Raw genomic sequence first — 23,130 nt, 5'->3', positions numbered from 1 at the left:
GCCGGCGCGTCCCCGGAGGGGAGAGGTCGCTGGGCGAGCGGGAGTGAGGCGCGGCGCAGGCGCAGGCGCAGAGACGCACGTCGCTGAGCTGACGGTGGCGGGGCGTGTTGCAGGCGCACAGTCGCACGCCGCCGGGCGGGGAGCGCGGGGGTGGCGCGGTGCAGGCGCAGAGACACGTCCCCGGCGGCGCGGCGCAGAGACGGGTGGAACCTGAGTAATCTGAACAGCCCGGTTCGGGCCCCCTCCTGCTTGCACCCGGGCAGTACAGGACCCGCTTGCCCACGGTGCTGTGCCATTGCGCCCCCTGCTGGCGACTAGGGCAACTGCAGGGCCCTCTTGCTTGCAGTATAGTGGCGGCACGCCGCCTGCTGGCAGCTAGGGACATTGCAGGGCCCTCTTGCTCACATTGTAGTGGCAGCACACCCGCCTGCTGGCAGCTGGGGACACTGCCGGGCCCTCTTGCTCCAAGTGTAGTGGCGGCTGGCTCCCCTGCTGGCAGCTGGGGACACTGCCGGGCCCTCTTCCTTGCAGTGTAGTCAGGGGACGCCCTCTTCTGACCGCTGGGGGCACTACAGGATCCTCTTGCTCACAGTGTAGTGGCAGCACGCCCCCTGCTGGCAACCAGGGCACTGCACGGTCCTCTTGCTCATGGCGTGGTGCCCCTACGCCACCTCCTGGCAGCTAAGGACACTGCAGGGCCCTCTTGCTCACAGTGTAGTCGTCGTTCGCCCCCTGCTGGCAGCCAGTGACACTGCCAGGCCCTCTTGCTGGCATTGTCGTGGCTGCAAGCCACCTGCAGGCAGATGGGGACTAGGCAGGGCCCTCTTGCTCCCGGTGTGATGGCTGGCGTCCCCTACTGGCCGCCTCCTGCACCACTTAAAGTCAGAGCGCCAGTTATTAATCCCCATCAGTTCTGTAAATTAAAACTGAAAAGGAGCTATTACTGGGAAGAGCTGATGTCCCAGTTAACTTGGAAGAAAGATTTTCACCAAGAGGCAGTGCAAAGATGGAAGACAACTTCATTCAAAAGAAATACAGTGTAAAGAGCTTATTGTAGAAAAATAGGGAGGAGTGGGCTGATAGTGCATGAAAACACCCTAAGAGTCCTGTGCGGGGAATTTTATTTTGGACTTCACATTCCTGCCTCTGTCTCAAGTCTCCGCCTGTTTTCTTTGGTTCTCCTGCTACTGCCTTAGGTCCCCAACTTGCCCCACTTAGGCTTGTGGGACCTCCTTACTGTTGATTGAGGTACATGTGTGGTGATCAATCCGAATCCACACTGGCACCAGCCTCCTTCCCGCCATCCCAGGCAGGCTGACAGCAGTCACGTTTGTATCTACTGCACCTTCCTCTTTTGAATGTCTTTCTCTGCCCTAATCTGTACTTATGGTGCCAGGTTTCTCTTAAGAATGTCCCCTTTGTCCTTCTTATCTGCATGTAGCTAGCAATATTCTGACATTTTTATTGCAGAGTGAATGATGATTGGGGCATCTTAAGAGAAGTTCTAGGGTGTTTCTGCGTAGGTACCTCTTCTCCCTCCTAACCACAATTGACAAGTGCCCATCCACTCTAGCACTAGAGATGCTACTAATATGTGCATTTTTGGGGTCCCTCCAGGTGAGGCTTCACAGACTTCCCCTTTTCCAGGAGCTTCCCCTCCTGTTCATGTCTAGCTAGCTATCTACTCTAACAGAGCCCACTATCCTGTGTCTTTCCCAAAAATAGTCAGGGAATGATTAATTGGAAACCATAAGAAATGATATGCATGTAGATGAAAACTTTACAACTTACACAAATAATCACTCAAAATCATCCTTACACTAAAAATGCAAAACTATACAATTTCTAGAAGAAACTACAGAAGAAAAGCTATGTGCCTTTGCGTCTGGTAATGAATTTTAACAAATGACACACAAGGTTGATATACACAGAAGAAATGACAATGTGGATTTCTTAATATTTACAGTTTATACTCTGGAAGAGACCTTGTTAAGAGAACCAAAAGACAAGCCACATATGGAAGAAAATATTTGCAAAATACAGATCTGAGAATTTGTATTCAAAATATATTAAAAATTGTTAAAACTAAACAATAAGTTAAACAGCTCAATTAAAAATGCACACAGATCTGAACAGACACCTCAACAAAGAAGATCTACAGATGGCAAGTACACTTACAAAAAGATGCTCAACATACTAGAGACCTGAAAACCATAAAAAGCACAGCTGGTCTATATATAAGACCAAATATAAGACCAAAATATGCCACCCCAAAATATAATGGTAGGAAACCAGAATATGCAACCCCAAAATATGTCCCTTTGGCTTAAGAATTATTCCAAGCTAATTATTTTGAAAAAAAAAAAGCTAACAAAGGAAGTTGTGAAAACACAGTAGAAATTACTTGTGTAAGGAAAATTTACATCTATAAAGGAAATAACCATTTAATAACCTTTGTAATAACCTTTGTAATAAACCATTGTAATAACCTTACAATCCAAAAATAACATTCCTAAGTATTTTGACAACTACTTTGATGTTATTTCCAATCAAAACCTACCATGAAACCCCGTCTCTACCAAAAATACAAAAATTAGATGGGCATGACGGCATCTGCCTGTAGTCCCAGGTAATCAGGAGGCTGAGGAGGGAGGATCGTTTGCACCCAGGAGGTAGAGGTTGCCATGAATACTTATGCTGAAGTGGCATATTTTGGGCTGACATAGTCTGATCCCCTTTGGCTACTATAAACATTTGTCTGCAGGTTTTTGAGCTACCTCTCTTGACACCAAGAAGAGAACGATAACTAAATCACTAAAGAGTCTTATCAATGGAGAATGCATGGACTTAAGTCTGTATAACGAACCTTACCCTTGTCTAATGTGCTTTTGCTAGTTAACTCCCCACTAATGCACCTCAAATCTTCTTTCTTTAAGTTGAAGACAGTATTTATGCTTGAACTGAAAGCCACCTGTTGGAGATTTACTCATTTTTCCCTGAGTATCTCCCATGTAACCATAAGGTATACATGTTTTTAAACTTTTCTGTTTTGCTCATTTTAATCTGTCAGTTTTTACAGAGCATCCCATCTAAGAATTCCGAAAACAAAAAATTATTTTTCCTCCCCTATTACAAATTGGGCATTTTTTCCAAAGCTAAACAAGTCTCACCTTACAATCCAAAAATAACATTCCTAAGTATTTTGACAACTACTTTGATGTTATTTCCAATCAAAAGCTACCATGAAACCCCGTCTCTACCAAAAATACAAAAATTAGATGGGCATGACGGCATCTGCCTGTAGTCCCAGGTAATCAGGAGGCTGAGGAGGGAGGATCGTTTGCACCCAGGAGGTAGAGGTTGCCATGAGCTGAGATTGCACCTTTGCACTGCAGCCTGGATGACAGAGCCAGACCCTGTCTCAAAAAAAATTTTAAAGGAAAACTATAGCCATTATAGCTTATCAGATTCTAGTCTTGTTTCTTGTTTCTGGGCTATTTTTACCCCTTTGTAAACTGGATCCTGCCATCTGATGAATTTTGTCCCACAATGATACTTGGGGAACAAGAAGCCAAGTATTGTCTCTCCTACTAATGTATCCATTGTCAGTTAATTTGAAGGTCTCCAACCCTGGAACAAAGTTAGAAGAGGAAGGTTCTGCTCCCCAAAATGCATAACCAAATTGTGGTACATTCATGTAATGGAATACTATTTAGCCATAGAAAGGAACAAGCTATCAACTGACACAAAGACATGAGTGAATCTTGCATGCACATTGCTAAATGGAAGAAGACAGTCTGAGGAGGATACACACAATGTGATCTCATTTAATGAGACACTGGAGAAGGCAAACTATACAGATGGGAAGCCATTGGCTCCATGGGGTGGGGGTTTGAAGCATTCCATATGATACTTTAATAGTGGGATATCTGCCACAATGCATTTGTCGAAATATGCAGAATTTTACAGCCAAATGGTTAAAGCAAACTCTATTCAAATTAAATACAATTACTCAGGATGTGGAGTATCCCAGGACAGAATACATCATGTGAAAAAGAATTTATGCTACAAATTACTATGGTTTGGATGTGGTTTGTCCCCACAAAAACTCATGTTGAAATTTGACTCCCACTGTGTCAGTGTGGGGTGGTGGGGCCTAGTGGATGGTGTTTGGGTCGTGGGGATGGATCCCTCATGAATACATTAATGTCCTCCATGGGGGTGAGTGAGTTCTGTTCTCACAGGAATAGATAATTTCTGCAGGAGTAGGTAATTAAAAAGAGTCTGGCTTCCTTGGCTTCCCTCTTGCTTTCACTTCTGCTATGTGATCTCTGGGGCACCCCTTGCTCCCCTTCCACTTTCCACCATGAGGTGAAAAAGACTGAGGCCCTGCCAGATGCAACTGCCCAATCTCAGACATTCCAGCCACCAGTATTGTGAACCAAATGAACCTTTTTTACTTATAAATTACGCAGCCTCAGGTATTCTGTTACAGAACCACGAAATGGACTAAGACACAAATGTAGGTAAAAACTCACTGAAGGTGTAGGGAAAATGGTGTTGACCTAAGTCACTTTGAAAAGGAACAGAATCTGTAGGCTGAAGGCACATGAACTATACTTCATCATTGGATTCCACTTTATAAAGTTCTTTCCAACAAAAGCAATTGTGAACAATTGTAAAACCACAGTGTCTGTATCTGGAATAAAACAATGACTTACATAAGTCACAGATGGTGGGAACCAGGTTTCTCACTGTTGAAGTGGGAGATTACAAATTAGCAAGGCAAGAAGGCTAGAATGATTCATGTGATAGTAGATCAGAGGTGGAGACATCAACGTAAACTTATGTTTAGTTTAATAAAGATACACACAGTTCTACATAGAAAACTTTATAATTAGGTGTGTATAGGTAGGTTAGACACACACATATACTTCCTAGCATTGCCAATGAGGGACAAGATACAATGTGCTCATTCAGCAGCCAGATGTAAGTTTTCCTACCATTCTGAAAGGAATCAGGCTCTTTGAAGAAATGTCTGATACTAGAACTGGGACAGTAAATATAGGAGCCAGGATAATCTGGAAGTATCAGAAAGTAAGTAAGTACTAAAAAATTTAAAATATATCAAAGAAAAATAAGAGCCAATAAAAACAGCTACTGATGGCCAACACAGGAATGAATTGTGCAACATAATACTGTAGTGTTGAATAATAACTAAAGCTTAAAGTCATTATCTAGGTGTCTGTATTTGTATCCCTAGGTGAATAAGCAAATGGAGTTGCATAGAAATCTCCTTTGCAAAAGAATTCCAAATAATTGATGTAGACACTCAGCCACCAAGAAGGTGGAGCCACCTCCTCACTCCATAACTGTGGGCTCTGCATAGTGACTTGCTCCAAAAGAACACATGGACTCTAAACCCAAACCCGAACCCGAACCCCTAACCCCTAACCCTAACCCTACCCTAACCCAACCCTAACCCAACCCTAACCGTAACCCTAACCCTAGCCCGAGCCCTAGCCCTAATCCCTAAGCCCTAAGCCGTAAGCCTAACCCCAACCCCAACCCCAACCCCAACCCCAACCCTAACCCTAACCCTTCCTCAGCCTCTCAACCTGCTTGGGTTACAGGTATGAGCCCCGGTGCCTGGCCAAACATTCCATTTTATATGCATATGCTAGGAATGAATAATCTCTAAACCAAATTATGAAAATTCTACCTTAAAAAATACCAATAGCAATATTATACTTAGGAATAAATGGAATGAAATGACAAGACTTAGATGAGGGAAATTATAAGACATTACTTAAGGAAATTAAATTCCCAATAAATGTAAAAACTTATCTTATTTGTGGATTTGTAGACCACATTGTTAAGTTTCCCAAAGTACACGAAGCAATCCGTGGATTCAATGTTATTCCTACAAAAATCCCAAAGGCCTTGGGACAGAAGTGGATAAGCTGATCCTGATCACATCCCAATTTCAAATTTTATTACAAAGGAACAGTAATAAAAACAGTGGGATCCTCGCACAGGAATAAACAGAAATATCAACTGAATTGAATTGGGAGTCCAGACAGAAAACAATACCTCTATGCTCAACTGATTTTAGACAAGGTCCATTACCAGTAAATTGGGGAAAGAATCCTGTCCTCAACAAGTGATGTAAGGCAACTTGCTATCCACATAAAGGGAAATGAAATTGTATCCTTACCTCATACCACATAAAAAATTAAACTACAATGGCTCAAAGACCAAAATAGGTGAAAACTAAAAACTCTGGAAGAAAACATACAGTTAAGCATTCATGACCTTACATGTAGCAATAGTTTCTTACATCTGACACCAAAAGCACAGACCACAAAAGGAAAAATAAATCAATTTATTTCCTCAAAATTTACAACTTTTACGTCTCAGAAGACATGAAGAAAAAAGTTGAAAGACAAAATGTTATAATAGGAAAAACAACTGTCTTATAGTATACTCTCAACACTCAACACAGAACACTTCTGTTACCAGATACATCGGTTTTTTCCCCACACAGACCAAATCTTGGGTACCAGCTGGGTGTCCTACAGTGCAACCCAATTGTGACAGTAAATGGAGAAAGCATCAGACCCCACAGGCTAAGGACTCAGTCCTAGGAATACACGTCATGCCCCTTGTTGCTTGCAAATTTAAATGACAAACACAAGGATGGTAAAAAGAAAGTGACTTTATGCCAGAGCTTAGCTGAAGGGAACATACAGGCTCTTGCCTTAAGGGAAGCGCTTCCACTTTCTGGGCAGAAAGCAGGGCTTTCGGACTTGCCAGAATGGCATGCAGGGGATGAGGTGAGGAGGTGCAGGGTCTATGGGACATGCTCTGATGTTTTCTCCATTAGGTGATCTTGCTAGCACCACCATGGGCAGAGCCAGGTTGTAAATTGACTGTTGTCTGCTGCCAATCTCCTGGTGGGGGAGAGATATGGAAGTGCCAGTTTGTTTCAAGGTTTGGTCCCTGGAACTTTTAAGTTATCACACAGTTGGAAAAGTTTGCAGTATAGGAAGTGTCTGGTGGAGAGACAGTAAAGCTTATAATTGCATTCCTAAAGAGCTAAGTGCAGGAACAGCAAAATGGTAAAACTAATTCATTTCTTCTGTAAGAAAATATGGGTACTCCGTTACAAGACTGTAACCACTTAAGGTGCCAACCACAAACAGTAGGTTCCCAGGTTACCTTCTGTCTGACTTTGCTACAGATTGGAGGCTCCCACAACACCCTTATTGGGTTCAGCAATTTGCTACATCACATTGCACAACCCATGAACGCAGTGTACTTACTATTCCTGACTTATTACCAAGGATCTTTTAAATGCTACAAATGAAAAGCCAGAAAAAGAGATGCACAAGGTGAGGTAAGTGGAAGGAATGCAGGCCTCCCATGCCCTCACCAGACATGATCCTCCCAGTATCTCCTGTGTTGGGAGAGCAACACAGATGCTCTCCCAACCCTGTCCTTTATTACACAGGCAAATTGGTTACGTCTGTGGCCATAGGTGATCAACTCAACCATCAGCACCTCTCCCCTTCACAGAGACGGGACGGGGGAAGAAATTTCAAATCCTCTAATGACAAGGTTGCTTCCCTTGGCAGCCAGCCCCACTGAGGCTATCCAGGTGCCCCCAGCCATCAATCATTTCATTAGCATACGAAAGACACATTACTTCGTACATTCCCGAGGCTTAGCGCTCTGTTTCAGGACACTGCAGCAGAGACCACACATTAACTCTTATTACGTTCCAACAACCTATAAAATGGAAGAAAATGTCGGCACATTAGATACTTCATCAGTGTCTGTTATCCAGAATGTATAAAGAACTTTTACAACTCCACAGCAAAGACAACCCAATCTAAAAATTGACAAAAGACTTTAATACACACTTCACCAACAAGCACATGAAAAGATGCTTAACATCATTACCATAATTAAAACCATGAAGAGATAACCCTTAACTCACACAAGAATAGTTATACTAAAAAATAACAAGTGTTGACAAAGATGTGCAGAAACTTGAACTCTTAAACACTGCTTGTGACAATATGTGACAATAAGTGACAAAATGGTGCAGCCTACGTGTAAAATAATTTGATGTTTCTTCATAAAGTTACAAATAGATTTACCATATGACTCAATGATTCCATTCCTAGGTATATACCCCAAAGACCTGAAAACAGCTGTTCAAACAAAAACCTGTGTGCTCTTTAAATGTGTCAAGGTCATAAATATGAAGGAAAGTCTGGGAAACAGTTCCAGGAAAAGAAAACTGGATCCGAATGAAAAAAAAAAAAAACACATTATACTCCCAAGTGTGGCACGAGGTAAAAGTGAAGTGAGTTTGTGGACCGAATTATCATGTAGGAACAACGCTGATTTCCTGATCTAGGGGTTATGTGGTAGTTACCTGGGAGAGTGTCCATGCTTTCAGTGCAATATACCAGAGTATTTTGTGCGACACTGCAAATCTGGTACGGCAATAACTGTTGGGGAATCTAAGGGAAGAAAAAGTTGTATTTTGTACTACTACGGGAAGTTGCTTAGAAATATGACATTATTGGAAAGTAAGTTACTTTTTAAAACAACCATGTCAATACCATGCCAGCAAAGCAGACACATCATCAAAATCCATTACAGAGGCTATAGTTCAGCCAAAGCTGTAAAACCCTTAAAAAAGCCTCAATGTCAACAGGGTCCACTTACTAGATATTATTCTATATATTAGTATTAGAGGCAATTGTGTCAATATATTAGTGTTAGGGCATGGTATGGACATTTAGATAAGTGTTAGGGAATGGTGTGGATATTGTATTGGTGTTGGGAAATTGTGCAGATATTACATTACTGTTAGGGCATGGTGTGGATATTATTACATTAGTATTAGAAGAGATGGTGTGGATTAGATGAGTATTAGGGCATGGTGTGGATATTATTACATTAGTATTAGAAGGGATGGTGTGGATTAGATGAGTGGTAGGGCATGGTGTGGATATTATTACATTAGTATTGGAAGCGATGGTGTGGACTAGATCAGTGATAGGGCATGATGTGGATATTACTAAATTAGTACTGGAAGTGATGGTGTGGATTAGATCACCGATAGGGCATGGTGTGGATACTATTACATTAGTATTAGAAGCGATCGTGTGCATTAGATCAGTGATAGGTCATGGTGTGGATATTATTACATTAGTATTAGAATGGATGGTGTGGATTAGATGAGTGGTAGGGCATGGTGTGGATATTACTACATTAGTATTAGAAGCCATGGTGTGGATAAGATCAGTGTTAGGGCATGCTGTAGATATTATAACATTAGTATTAGAAGCGATGGTGTGCATTAGATCAGTGATAGGGCAAGGTGTGGACATTATTACATTAGTATTAGAAGGGATGGTGTGGATTAGATGAGTGGTAGGGCATGGTGTGGATATTATTACATTACTATTGGAAGCGATGGTGTGCATTAGATCAGTGATAGGGCATGATGTGGATATTATTACATTAGTATTAGAAGCGATGGTGTGATTAGATCAGTGATAGGGCAGGTGTGGTTATTATTACATTAGTATTAGAAGGGATGGTGTGGATTAGATGAGTGGTAGGGCATGGTGTGGATATTATTACATTGCTATTGGAAGTGATGGTGTGGATTAGATCAGTGATAGGGCATGGTGTGGATATTATTACATTAGCATTGGAAGCGATGGTGTGGACTAGATGAGTGATAGGGCATGATGTAGATATTACTACATTAGTATTGGAAGCGATGGTGTGGATTAGATCAGTGATAGGGCATGGTGTGGATATTATTACATTAGTATTGGAAGCGATGGTGTGGATTAGATCAGTGACAGGGCATGGAGTGCATATTATTACATTAGTATCAGAAGGGATGGTGTGGATTTGATGAGTGTTAGGGCATGGTGTGGATATTATTACATTAGTATTGGAAGTGATGGTATGGATTAGATCAGTGATAGGGCATGGTGTGGATATTATTACATTAGTATTGGAAGCGATGGTGTGGACTAGATCAGTGATAGGGCATGATGTGGATATTACTACATTGGTATTGGAAGCGATGGCGTGGATTAGATCAGTGATAGGACATGGTGTGGATATTATTACATTAGTATTGGAAGCGATGGTGTGGATTAAATCAGTGATAGGGCATGGTGTGGATATTATTCCATTAGTATTAGAAGTGATGGTGTGGACTAGATCAGTGATAGGGCATGGTGTGGATATTATTACATTAGTATTAGAAGCGATGGTGTGGACTAGATCAGTGATAGGGAATGATGTGGATATTATTACATTAGTATTGGAAGCGATGGTGTGGACTAGATCAGTGATAGGGCATGGTGTGGATATTATTACATTAGTATTGGCAGCGATGGTGTGGACTAGATCAGTGATAGGGCATGGTGTGCATATTATTACATTAGTATTACAAGCGATGGTGTGGATTAGATGAGTGTTAGGGCATGCTGTGGATATTATTACATTAGTATTAGAAGTGATGGGGTGGACAAGATAAGTGATAGGGCATGGTGTGGATATCATTACATTAGCTTTGGAAGCGATGGTGTGGACTAGATAAGTGATAGGGCATGATGTGTATATTATTACATTAGTATTGGAAGCGATGGTGTGGATTAGATGAGTGTTAGGGCATGATATGGATACTATAACATTAGTATTGCAAGCAATGGTGTGGATTAGATCAGTGATAGGGCATGGTGTGGATATTATTACATTAGTATTAGAAGCGATGGTGGGGACTAGATCAGTAATAGGGCATGGTGTGGATATTATTAGTATTGGAAGCGATGGTGTGGACTAGATCAGTGATAGGGCATGGTGTGTATATTATTACATTAGTATTGGAAGCGATGGTGTGGATTAGATGAGTGTTAGGGCATGGTGTGGATATTATTACATTAGTATTGGAAGCGATGGTGTTGATTAGATCAGTGATAGCGCAAGGTGTGGATATTATTACAAAAGTATTGGAAGTGATGGTGTGGATTAGATCAGTGATAGGGCATGGTGTGGATATTATTACATAAGTATTAGAAGCAATGGTGTGCAATAGATCAGTGATAGGTCATGGTGTGGATATTATTACATTAATATTAGAAGAGATGGTGTGCATTAGATCAGTGGTAGGGCATGGTGTGGACATTATTACATTAGTATGAGAAGGGATGGTGTGGATTAGATGAGTGGTAGGGCATGGTGTGGATATTATTACATTAGTATTGGAAGTGATGGTGTGGATTAGATCAGTGATAGGGCATGGTGTGGATATTATTACATTAGTATTGGAAGCGATGGTGTGGACTACATCAGTGATAGAGCATGATGTGGATATTACTACATTGGTATTGGAAGTGGTAGTGTGGATTAGGTCAGTGATAGGGCATGGTGTGGATATTATTACATTAGTATTGGAAGCGGTGATGTGGATTAGATCAGTGATAGGGCATGGTGTGGATATTATTACATTAGTATTAGAAGGGATGGTGTGGATTAGATGAGTGTTAGGGCATGGTGTGGATATTATTACATTAGTAGTGGAAACGATGGTGTGGATTATATCAATGATAGGGCATGGTGTACATATTATTACATTAGTATTAGAAGAGATGGTGTGGACTAGATCAGTGATAGGGCACGATGTGGATATTATTACATTAGTATTGGAAACGATGGTGTGGACTAGATCACTGATAGGGCATGGTGTGGATATTATTACATTAGTATTGGAAGTGATGGTGTGGACTAGATCAGTGATAGGGCACGGTGTAGATATTATTACATTAGTATTAGAAGCGATGGTGTGGACTAGATCAGTGATAGGGCATGCTGTGGATACTATTACATTAGTATTACAAGCGATGGTGTGGACTAGATCAGTGATAGGGCATGCTGTGGATATTATTACACTAGTATTGGAAGCGATGGTGTGGAATAGATCAGTGATAGGACATGATGTGGATATTATTACATTAGTATTGGAAGCGATGGTGTGGATTAGATGAGTGTTATGGCATGGTGTGGATATTATTACATTAGTATTAGAAACAATGGTGTGGACTAGATCAGTGATAAGGCATGGTGTGGATATTATTACATTAGTATTGGAAGCGATGGTGTCGACTAGATCAGTGACAGGGCATGGTGTGGGTATTACTACATTAGTATTGGAAGCAATGGTGTGGATTAGATCAGTGTTAGGGCATGGTGTGGATATTATTACGTTAGTATTAGAAGCGATGGTGTGGATTAGATGAGTGTTATGGCATGCTGTGGATATTATTACATTAGTATTAAAAACAATGGTATGGACTAGATCAGTGATAGGGCATGGTGTGGATATTATTACTTTAGTATTAGAAGCAATGGTGTGGACTAGATCAGTGATAGGGCATGATGTGGATATTACTACATTTGTATTGGAAGCGATGGTGTGGACTAGATCAGTGATAGGGCATGGCGTGGATATTATTACATTAGTATTGGAAGCGATGGTGTGGATTAGATGAGTGTTAGGGCATGGTGTGGATATTATTACATCAGTATTGGAAGCGATGGTGTTGATTAGATCAGTGATAGCGCAAGGTGTGGATATTATTACATTAGTATTGGAAGTGATGGTGTGGATTAGATCAGTGATAGGTCATGGTGTGGATATTATTACATTAGTATTAGAAGTGATGGTGTGCATTAGATCCGTGACAGGTCATGATGTGGATATTATTACATCAGTATTAGAAGGGATGGTGTGGATTAGATGAGTGGTAGGGCATGGTGTGGATATCACTGCATTAGTATTAGAGGCGATGGTGTGGATTAGATCAGTGTTAGGGCATGGTATGGATATTATTACATTAGTATTAGAAGCGATGGTGTGCATTAGATCAGTGATAGGGCATGGTGTGGATATTATTACATTAGTATTAGAAGCGATGGTGTGGATTAGATGAGTGTTAGGGCATGGTGTGGATATTATTATATTAGTATTGGAAGCGATGGTGTGGATTAGATGAGTGGTAGGGCATGGTGTGGATATTATTACATTAGTATTAGAAGCCATGGTGTGCATTAGATCAGTGATAGGGCATGATGCGGATATTATTACGTTAGTATTGGAAGCGATGGTGTGCATTAGATCAGTGATAGGGCATGGTGTGGATATTATTACTTTGGTATTAGAAGGGATGGTGTGGATTAGATGAGTGGTAGGGCATGGTGTGTATATTATTACGTTACTATTGGAAGTGATGGAGTGGATTAGATCAGTGATAGGGCAGGTTGTGGATATGATTACATTAGTATTGGAAGCGATGCTGTGGACTAGATCAGTGATAGGGCATGACGTGGATATTATTACATTAGTATTGGAAGCGATGGTGTGGATTAGATGAGTGTTAGGGCATGGTGTGGATATTATTACATTAGTATTGGAAGCGATGGTGTTGATTAGATCAGTGATAGGGCATGGTGTGGATATTATTCCATTAGTATTAGAAGCGATGGTGTGGACTAGATCAGTGATAGGGCATGATGTGGATATTATTACATTAGTATTGGAAGCGATGGTGTGGACTAGATCATTGATAGGGCATGGTGTGGATATTATTACATTACTATTGGAAGCGATGGTGTGGACTAGATCAGTGATAGGGCACGGTGTAGATATTACTACATTACTATTGGAAGTGATGGTGTGGATTAAATCAGTGATAGGGCATGGTGTGGATATTATTACATTAGTATTAGAAGCGATGGTGTGGACTAGATCAGTGATAGGGCACGATGTGGATATTATTACATTAGTATTGGAAGCGATGGTGTGGACTAGATCACTGATAGGGCATGGTGTGGATATTATTACATTAGTATTGGAAGCGATGGTGTGGACTAGATCAGTGATAGGGCACGGTGTAGATATTATTACATTAGTATTAGAAGCGATTGTGTGTACTAGATCAGTGATAGGGCATGCTGTGGATATTATTACATTAGTATTACAAGCGATGGTGTGGACTAGATCAGTGATAGGGCATGCTGTGGATATTATTACACTAGTATTGGAAGCGATGGTGTGGAATAGATCAGTGATAGGACATGATGTGGATATTATTACATTAGTATTGGAAGCGATGGTGTGGATTAGATGAGTGTTATGGCATGGTGTGGATATTATTACATTAGTATTGGAAGCGATGGTGTTGATTAGATCAGTGATAGGGCATGGTGTGGATATTATTACATTAGTATTGGAAGCCATGGTGTGGATTAGATCAGTGTTAGGGCATGGTGTGGATATTATTGCGTTAGTATTAGAAGTGATGGTGTGGATTAGATGAGTGTTAGGGCATGCTGTGGGTATTATTACATTACTATTAGAAACAATGGTGTGGACTAGATCAGTGATAAGGCATGGTGTGGATATTATTACATTAGTATTGGAAGCGATGGTGTCGACTAGATCAGTGATAGGGCATGGTGTGGGTATTACTACATTAGTATTGGAAGCAATGGTGTGGATTAGATGAGTGTTATGGCATGCTGTGGATATTATTACATTAGTATTAAAAACGATGGTATGGACTAGATCAGTGATAGGGCATGGTGTGGATATTATTACTTTAGTATTAGAAGCAATGGTGGGGACTAGATCAGTGAGAGGGCATGGTGTCGATATTACTATATTAGTATTAGAAGCGATGGTGTGGACTAGATCAGTGATAGGGCATGATGTGGATATTACTACATTAGTATTGGAAGCGATGGTGTGGACTAGATCAGTGATAGGGCATGGCGTGGATATTATTACATTAGTATTGGAAGAGATGGTGTGGATTAGATGAGTGGTAGGGCATGGTGTGGATATTATTACATCAGTATTGGAAGCGATGGTGTTGATTAGATCAGTGATAGTGCAAGGTGTGGATATGATTACATTAGTATTGGAAGCGATGGTGTGGACTAGATCAGTGATAGGGCATGATGTGGATATTACTACATTAGTACTGAAAGCGATGGTGTGGATTAGATGAGTGTTAGGGCATGGTGTGGATATTATTACATTAGTACTGGAAGCGATGGTGTTGATTAGATCAGTGATAGGGCATGGTGTGGATATTATTACATTAGTATTGGAAGCGATGGTGTGGATTACATCAGTGTTAGGGCATGGTGTGGATATTATTACGTTAGTATAAGAAGGGATGGTGTGGATTAGATGAGTGGTAGGGCATGGTGTGGATATTATTACATTAGTATTGGAAGCGATGGCGTGCGTAAGAACAGTGACAGGTCATGGTGTGGATATTATTACATTAGTATTAGAAGGGATGGTGTGGATTAGATGAGTGGTAGGGCATGGTGGGGATATTACTACCTTAGTATTAGAAGCGATGGTGTGGATTAGATCAGTGTTAGGGCATGGTGTGGATATTATTACATTAGTATTAGAAGCCATGGTGTGCATTAGATCAGTGATAGGGCATGGTTTGGATATTATTACATTATTATTACAAGGGATGGGGTGGATTAGATGCGTGGTAGGGCATGGTGTGGATATTATTACATTAGTATTAGAAGCGATGCTGTGGATTAGATGAGTGTTAGGGCATGGCGTGGATATTATTACATTAGTATTAGAAGCGATGCTGTGCGTTACATTAGTGGTAGGGCATGATGTGGATATTATTACAATAGTATTAGAAGGGATGGTGTGCATTAGATCAGTGATAGGGCATGGTGTGGATATTACTGCATTAGTATTAGAAGGGATGGTGTGGATTAGATGAGTGGTAGGGCATGGTGTGGATATTATTACATTAGTATTGGAAGTGATGGTGTGGATTAGATCAGTGTTAAGGCATGGTGTGGATATTATTACATTAGTATTGGAAGCGATGGTGTGGACTAGATCAGTGATAGGGCATTATGTGGATATTACTACATTAGTACTGAAAGTGATGGTGTGGATTAGATCACCGATAGGGCATGGTGTGGATATTATTACATTAGGATTAGAAGCGATGGTGTGCATTAGATCAGTGATAGGTCATGTTGTGGATATTATTACATTAGTATTAGAATGGATGGTGTGGATTAGATGAGTGGTAGGGCATGCTGTGGATATTATTACATTAGTATTAAAAACGATGGTATGGACTAGATCAGTGATAGGACATGGTGTGGATATTATTACTTTAGTATTAGAAGCAATGGTGGGGACTAGATCAGTGATAGGGCACGGTGTGGATATTACTACATTAGTATTGGAAGTGATGGTGTGGACTAGATCAGTGATAGGGCATGATGTGGATATTACTACATTAGTATTGGAAGCGATGCTGTGGACTAGATCAGTGATAGGGTATGGCGTGGATATTATTACATTAGTATTGGAAGCGATGGTGTGGATTAGATGAGTGGTAGGGCACGGTGTGGATATTATTACATCAGTATTGGAAGCGATGGTGTTGATTAGATCAGTGATAGTGCAAGGTGTGGATATTATTACATTAGTATTGGAAGTGATGGTGTGGATTAGATCAGTGATAGGTCATGGTGTGGATATTATTACATCAGTATTAGAACGGATGGTGTGGATTAGATGAGTGGTATGGCATGTTGTGGATATCACTACATTAGTATTAGAAGCGATGGTGTGGATTAGATCAGTGTTAGGGCATGGTGTGGATATTATTACATTAGTATTAGAAGCCATGGTGTGCATTAGATCAGTGATAGGGCATGGTGTGGATATTATTACATTAGTATATGAAGCGATGGTGTGGATTAGATGAGTGTTAGCGCATGGTGTGGATATTATTACATTAGTATTGGAAGCGATGGTGTGGATTAGATGAGTGTTAGGGCATGGTGTGGATATTATTACATTAGTATTAGAAGCGATGGTGTGTATTAGATCAGTGATAGGGCATGATGCGGATATTATTACGTTAGTATTGGAAGAGATGGTGTGCATTAGATCAGTGATAGGGCATGGTGTGGATATTATTACATTAGTATTGGAAGGGATGTTGTGGATTAGATGAGTGGTAGGGCATGGTGTGGATATTATTACATTACTATTGGAAGTGATGGTGTGGATTAGATCAGTGATAGGGCAGGTTGTGGATATGATTACATTAGTATTGGAAGCGATGGTGTGGACTAGATCAGTGATAGGGCATGATGTGGATATTATTACATTAGTATTGGAAGCGATGGTGTGGATTAGATGAGTGTTAGGGCATGGTGTGGATATTATTACATTAGTATTGGAAGCGATGGTGTTGATTAGATCAGTGATAGGGCATGGTGTGGATATTATTACATTAGTATTGGAAGCGATGGAGTGGATTACATCAGTGTTAGGGCATGGTGTGTATATTATTACGTTAGTATTAGAAGCGATGGTGTGGATTAGATGAGTGTTAGGGCATGGTGTGGATATTATTACATTAGTATTGGAAGCGATGGTGTTGATTAGATCAGTGATAGCGCAAGGTGTGGATATTATTACATTAGTATTGGAAGTGATGGTGTGGATTAGATCAGTGATAGGGCAGTTTGTCTATATGATTACATTAGTATTGGAAGCGATGGTGTGGATTAGATCAGTGATAGGGCATGATGTGGATATTATTACATTAGTATTAGAAACAATGGTGTGGACTAGATCAGTGATAAGGCATGGTGTGGATATTATTACATTAGTATTGGAAGCGATGGTGTCGACTAGATCAGTGACAGGGCATGGTGTGGGTATTACTACATTAGTATTGGAAGCAATGGTGTGGATTAGATCAGTGTTAGGGCATGGTGTGGATATTATTACGTTAGTATTAGAAGCGATGGTGTGGATTAGATGAGTGTTATGGCATGCTGTGGATATTATTACATTAGTATTAAAAACAATGGTATGGACTAGATCAGTGATAGGGCATGGTGTGGATATTATTACTTTAGTATTAGAAGCTATGGTGTGGACTAGATCAGTGATAGGGCATGATGTGGATATTACTACATTTGTATTGGAAGCGATGGTGTGGACTAGATCAGTGATAGGGCATGGCGTGGATATTATTACATTAGTATTGGAAGCGATGGTGTGGATTAGATGAGTGTTAGGGCATGGTGTGGATATTATTACATCAGTATTGGAAGCGATGGTGTTGATTAGATCAGTGATAGCGCAAGGTGTGGATATTATTACATTAGTATTGGAAGTGATGGTGTGGATCAGATCAGTGATAGGTCATGGTGTGGATATTATTACATTAGTATTAGAAGAGATGGTGTGCATTAGATCAGTGACAGGTCATGATGTGGATATTATTACATCAGTATTAGAAGGGATGGTGTGGATTAGATGAGTGGTAGGGCATGGTGTGGATATCACTACATTAGTATTAGAGGTGATGGTGTGGATTAGATCAGTGTTAGGGCATGGTATGGATATTATTACATTAGTATTAGAAGCGATGGTGTGCATTAGATCAGTGATAGGGCATGGTGTGGATATTATTACATTAGTATTAGAAGGGATGGTGTGGATTAGATGAGTGTTAGGGCATGGTGTGGATATTATTACATTAGTATTGGAAGCGATGGTGTGGATTAGATGAGTGTTAGGGCATGGTGTGGATATTATTACATTAGTATTAGAAGTGATGGTGTGCATTAGATCAGTGATAGGGCATGATGCGGATATTATTACGTTAGTATTGGAAGCGATGGTGTGCATTAGATCAGTGATAGGGCATGGTGTGGATATTATTACATTAGTATTAGAAGGGATGGTGTGGATTAGATGAGTGGTAGGGCATGGTGTGTATATTATCACATTACTATTGGAAGTGATGGAGTGGATTAGATCAGTGATAGGGCAGGTTGTGGATATGATTACATTAGTATTGGAAGCGATGCTGTGGACTAGATCAGTGATAGGGCATGATGTGGATATTATTACATTAGTATTGGAAGCGATGGTGTGGATTAGATGAGTGTTAGGGCATGGTGTGGATATTATTACATTAGTATTGGAAGCGATGGTGTTGATTAGATCAGTGATAGGGCATGGTGTGGATATTATTACATTAGCATTGGAAGCGATGGTGTGGATTACATCAGTGTTAGGGCATGGTGTGGATATTATTACATTAGAATTAGAAGCGATGGTGTGGATTAGATGAGTGTTAGGGCATGATGTGGATATTATTACATTAGTGTTAGAAACAATGGTGTGGACTAGATCAGTGATAAGGCATGGTGTGGATATTATTACATTAGTATTGGAAGCGATGGTGTCGACTAGATCAGTGATAGGGCATGGTGTGGGTATTACTACATTAGTATTGGAAGCAATGGTGTGGATTAGATCAGTGTTAGGGCATGGTGTGGATATTATTACGTTAGTATTAGAAGCGATGGTGTGGATTAGATGAGTGTTATGGCATGCTGTGGATATTATTACATTAGTATTAAAAACGATGGTATGGACTAGATCAGTGATAGGGCATGGTGTGGATATTATTACTTTAGTATTAGAAGCAATGGTGGGGACTAGATCAGTGATAGGGCATGGTGTGGATATTACTACATTAGTATTGGAAGCGATGGTGTGGACTAGATCAGTGATAGGGCATGATGTGGATATTACTACACTTGTATTGGAAGCGATGGTGTGGACTAGATCAGTCATAGGGCATGGCGTGGATATTATTACATTAGTATTGGAAGCGATGGTGTGGATTAGATGAGTGTTAGGGCATGGTGTGGATATTATTACATCAGTATTGGAAGCGATGGTGTTGATTAGATCAGTGATAGCGCAAGGTGTGGATATTATTACATTAGTATTGGAAGTGATGGTGTGGATTAGATCAGTGATAGGTCATGGTGTGGATATTATTACATTAGTATTAGAAGTGATGGTGTGCATTAGATCCGTGACAGGTCATGATGTGGATATTATTACATCAGTATTAGAAGGGATGGTGTGGATTAGATGAGTGGTAGGGCATGGTGTGGATATCACTGCATTAGTATTAGAGGCGATGGTGTGGATTAGATCAGTGTTAGGGCATGGTATGGATATTATTACATTAGTATTAGAAGCGATGGTGTGCATTAGATCAGTGATAGGGCATGGTGTGGATATTATTACATTAGTATTAGAAGCGATGGTGTGGATTAGATGAGTGTTAGGGCATGGTGTGGATATTATTATATTAGTATTGGAAGCGATGGTGTGGATTAGATGAGTGGTAGGGCATGGTGTGGATATTATTACATTAGTATTAGAAGCGATGGTGTGCATTAGATCAGTGATAGGGCATGATGCGGATATTATTACGTTGGTATTGGAAGCGATGGTGTGCATTAGATCAGTGATAGGGCATGGTGTGGATATTATTACTTTGGTATTAGAAGGGATGGTGTGGATTAGATGAGTGGTAGGGCATGGTGTGTATATTATTACGTTACTATTGGAAGTGATGGAGTGGATTAGATCAGTGATAGGGCAGGTTGTGGATATGATTACATTAGTATTGGAAGCGATGCTGTGGACTAGATCAGTGATAGGGCATGACGTGGATATTATTACATTAGTATTGGAAGCGATGGTGTGGATTAGATGAGTGTTAGGGCATGGTGTGGATATTATTACATTAGTATTGGAAGCGATGGTGTTGATTAGATCAGTGATAGGGCATGGTGTGGATATTATTACATTAGTATTGGAAGCGATGGTGTGGATTACATCAGTGTTAGGGCATGGTGTGGATATTATTACATTAGTATTAGAAGCGATGGTGTGGATTAGATGAGTGTTAGGGCATGGTGTGGATATTATTACATTAGTATTGGAAGCGATGGTGTGGATTAGATCAGTGATAGCGCAAGGTGTGGATATTATTACATTAGTATTGGAAGTGATGGTGTGGATTAGGTCAGTGATAGGGCATGGTGTGGATATTATTACATTAGTATTGGAAGCGATGGTGTGGACTAGATCAGTGATAGGGCATGGCGTGGATATCACTACATTAGTATTGGAAGCGATGGTGTGGATTAGATCAGTGATAGGGCATGGTGTGGATATTATTCCATTAGTATTAGAAGCGATGGTGTGGACTAGATCAGTGATAGGGCATGATGTGGATATTATTACATTAGTATTGGAAGCGATGGTGTGGACTAGATCATTGATAGGGCATGGTGTGGATATTATTACATTACTATTGGAAGCGATGGTGTGGACTAGATCAGTGATAGGGCACGGTGTAGATATTACTACATTACTATTGGAAGTGATGGTGTGGATTAAATCAGTGATAGGGCATGGTGTGGATATTATTACATTAGTATTAGAAGCGATGGTGTGGACTAGATCAGTGATAGGGCACGATGTGGATATTATTACATTAGTATTGGAAGCGATGGTGTGGACTAGATCACTGATAGGGCATGGTGTGGATATTATTACATTAGTATTGGAAGCGATGGTGTGGACTAGATCAGTGATAGGGCACGGTGTAGATATTATTACATTAGTATTAGAAGCGATTGTGTGTACTAGATCAGTGATAGGGCATGCTGTGGATATTATTACATTAGTATTACAAGCGATGGTGTGGACTAGATCAGTGATAGGGCATGCTGTGGATATTATTACACTAGTATTGGAAGCGATGGTGTGGAATAGATCAGTGATAGGACATGATGTGGATATTATTACATTAGTATTGGAAGCGATGGTGTGGATTAGATGAGTGTTATGGCATGGTGTGGATATTATTACATTAGTATTGGAAGCGATGGTGTTGATTAGATCAGTGATAGGGCATGGTGTGGATATTATTACATTAGTATTGGAAGCGATGGTGTGGATTAGATCAGTGTTAGGGCATGGTGTGGATATTATTGCGTTAGTATTAGAAGTGATGGTGTGGATTAGATGAGTGTTAGGGCATGCTGTGGGTATTATTACATTACTATTAGAAACAATGGTGTGGACTAGATCAGTGATAAGGCATGGTGTGGATATTATTACATTAGTATTGGAAGCGATGGTGTCGACTAGATCAGTGATAGGGCATGGTGTGGGTATTACTACATTAGTATTGGAAGCAATGGTGTGGATTAGATGAGTGTTATGGCATGCTGTGGATATTATTACATTAGTATTAAAAACGATGGTATGGACTAGATCAGTGATAGGGCATGGTGTGGATATTATTACTTTAGTATTAGAAGCAATGGTGGGGACTAGATCAGTGAGAGGGCATGGTGTCGATATTACTATATTAGTATTAGAAGCGATGGTGTGGACTAGATCAGTGATAGGGCATGATGTGGATATTACTACATTAGTATTGGAAGCGATGGTGTGGACTAGATCAGTGATAGGGCATGGCGTGGATATTATTACATTAGTATTGGAAGAGATGGTGTGGATTAGATGAGTGGTAGGGCATGGTGTGGATATTATTACATCAGTATTGGAAGCGATGGTGTTGATTAGATCAGTGATAGTGCAAGGTGTGGATATTATTACATTAGTATTGGAAGTGATGGTGTGGATTAGATCAGTGATAGGTCATGGTGTGGATATTATTACATTAGTATTAGAAGCGATGGTGTGCATTAGATCAGTGATAAGTCATGGTGTGGATATTATTACATCAGTATTAGAAGGGATGGTGTGGATTACATGAGTGGTAGGGCATGGTGTGGATATCATTACATTAGTATTAGAAGCGATGGTGTGGATTAGATCAGTGTTAGGGCATGGTGTGGATATTATTACATTAGTATTAGAAGCGATTGTGTGCATTAGATCAGTGATAGGGCATGGTGTGGATATTATTACATTAGTATTAGAAGCGATGGTGTGGATTACATGAGTGTTAGCGCACGGTGTGGATATTATTACATTAGTATCGGAAGCGATGGTGTGGATTAGATGAGGGTTAGGGCATGGTGTGGATATTATTACATTAGTATTAGAAGCGATGGTGTGCATTAGATCAGTGATAGGGCATGATG

The 23,130-nt window shown here is 40.5% G+C and overlaps 1 protein-coding gene across 1 annotated transcript in view; it reads right to left on the bottom strand.

Moving 5' to 3' along the window:
* Positions 1 to 6,366: 6,366 nt before the first annotated feature.
* LOC129398234 (tubulin beta-8 chain-like) overlaps positions 6,367 to 23,130 on the bottom strand; it is a 103,525-nt gene continuing 86,761 nt past the window's right edge. The window contains 2 exon segments of the mRNA XM_063604729.1: positions 6,367 to 7,791; positions 8,447 to 8,534. The gene's annotated coding sequence lies outside the window, so the exon portion shown is untranslated.

The sequence above is a fragment of the Pan paniscus genome, chromosome 4 (genome assembly GCF_029289425.2).
Source record: "Pan paniscus chromosome 4, NHGRI_mPanPan1-v2.0_pri, whole genome shotgun sequence".
Classification (NCBI taxonomy): domain Eukaryota; kingdom Metazoa; phylum Chordata; class Mammalia; order Primates; family Hominidae; genus Pan; species Pan paniscus.
This window is presented reverse-complemented; position numbering and strand designations above follow the sequence as displayed.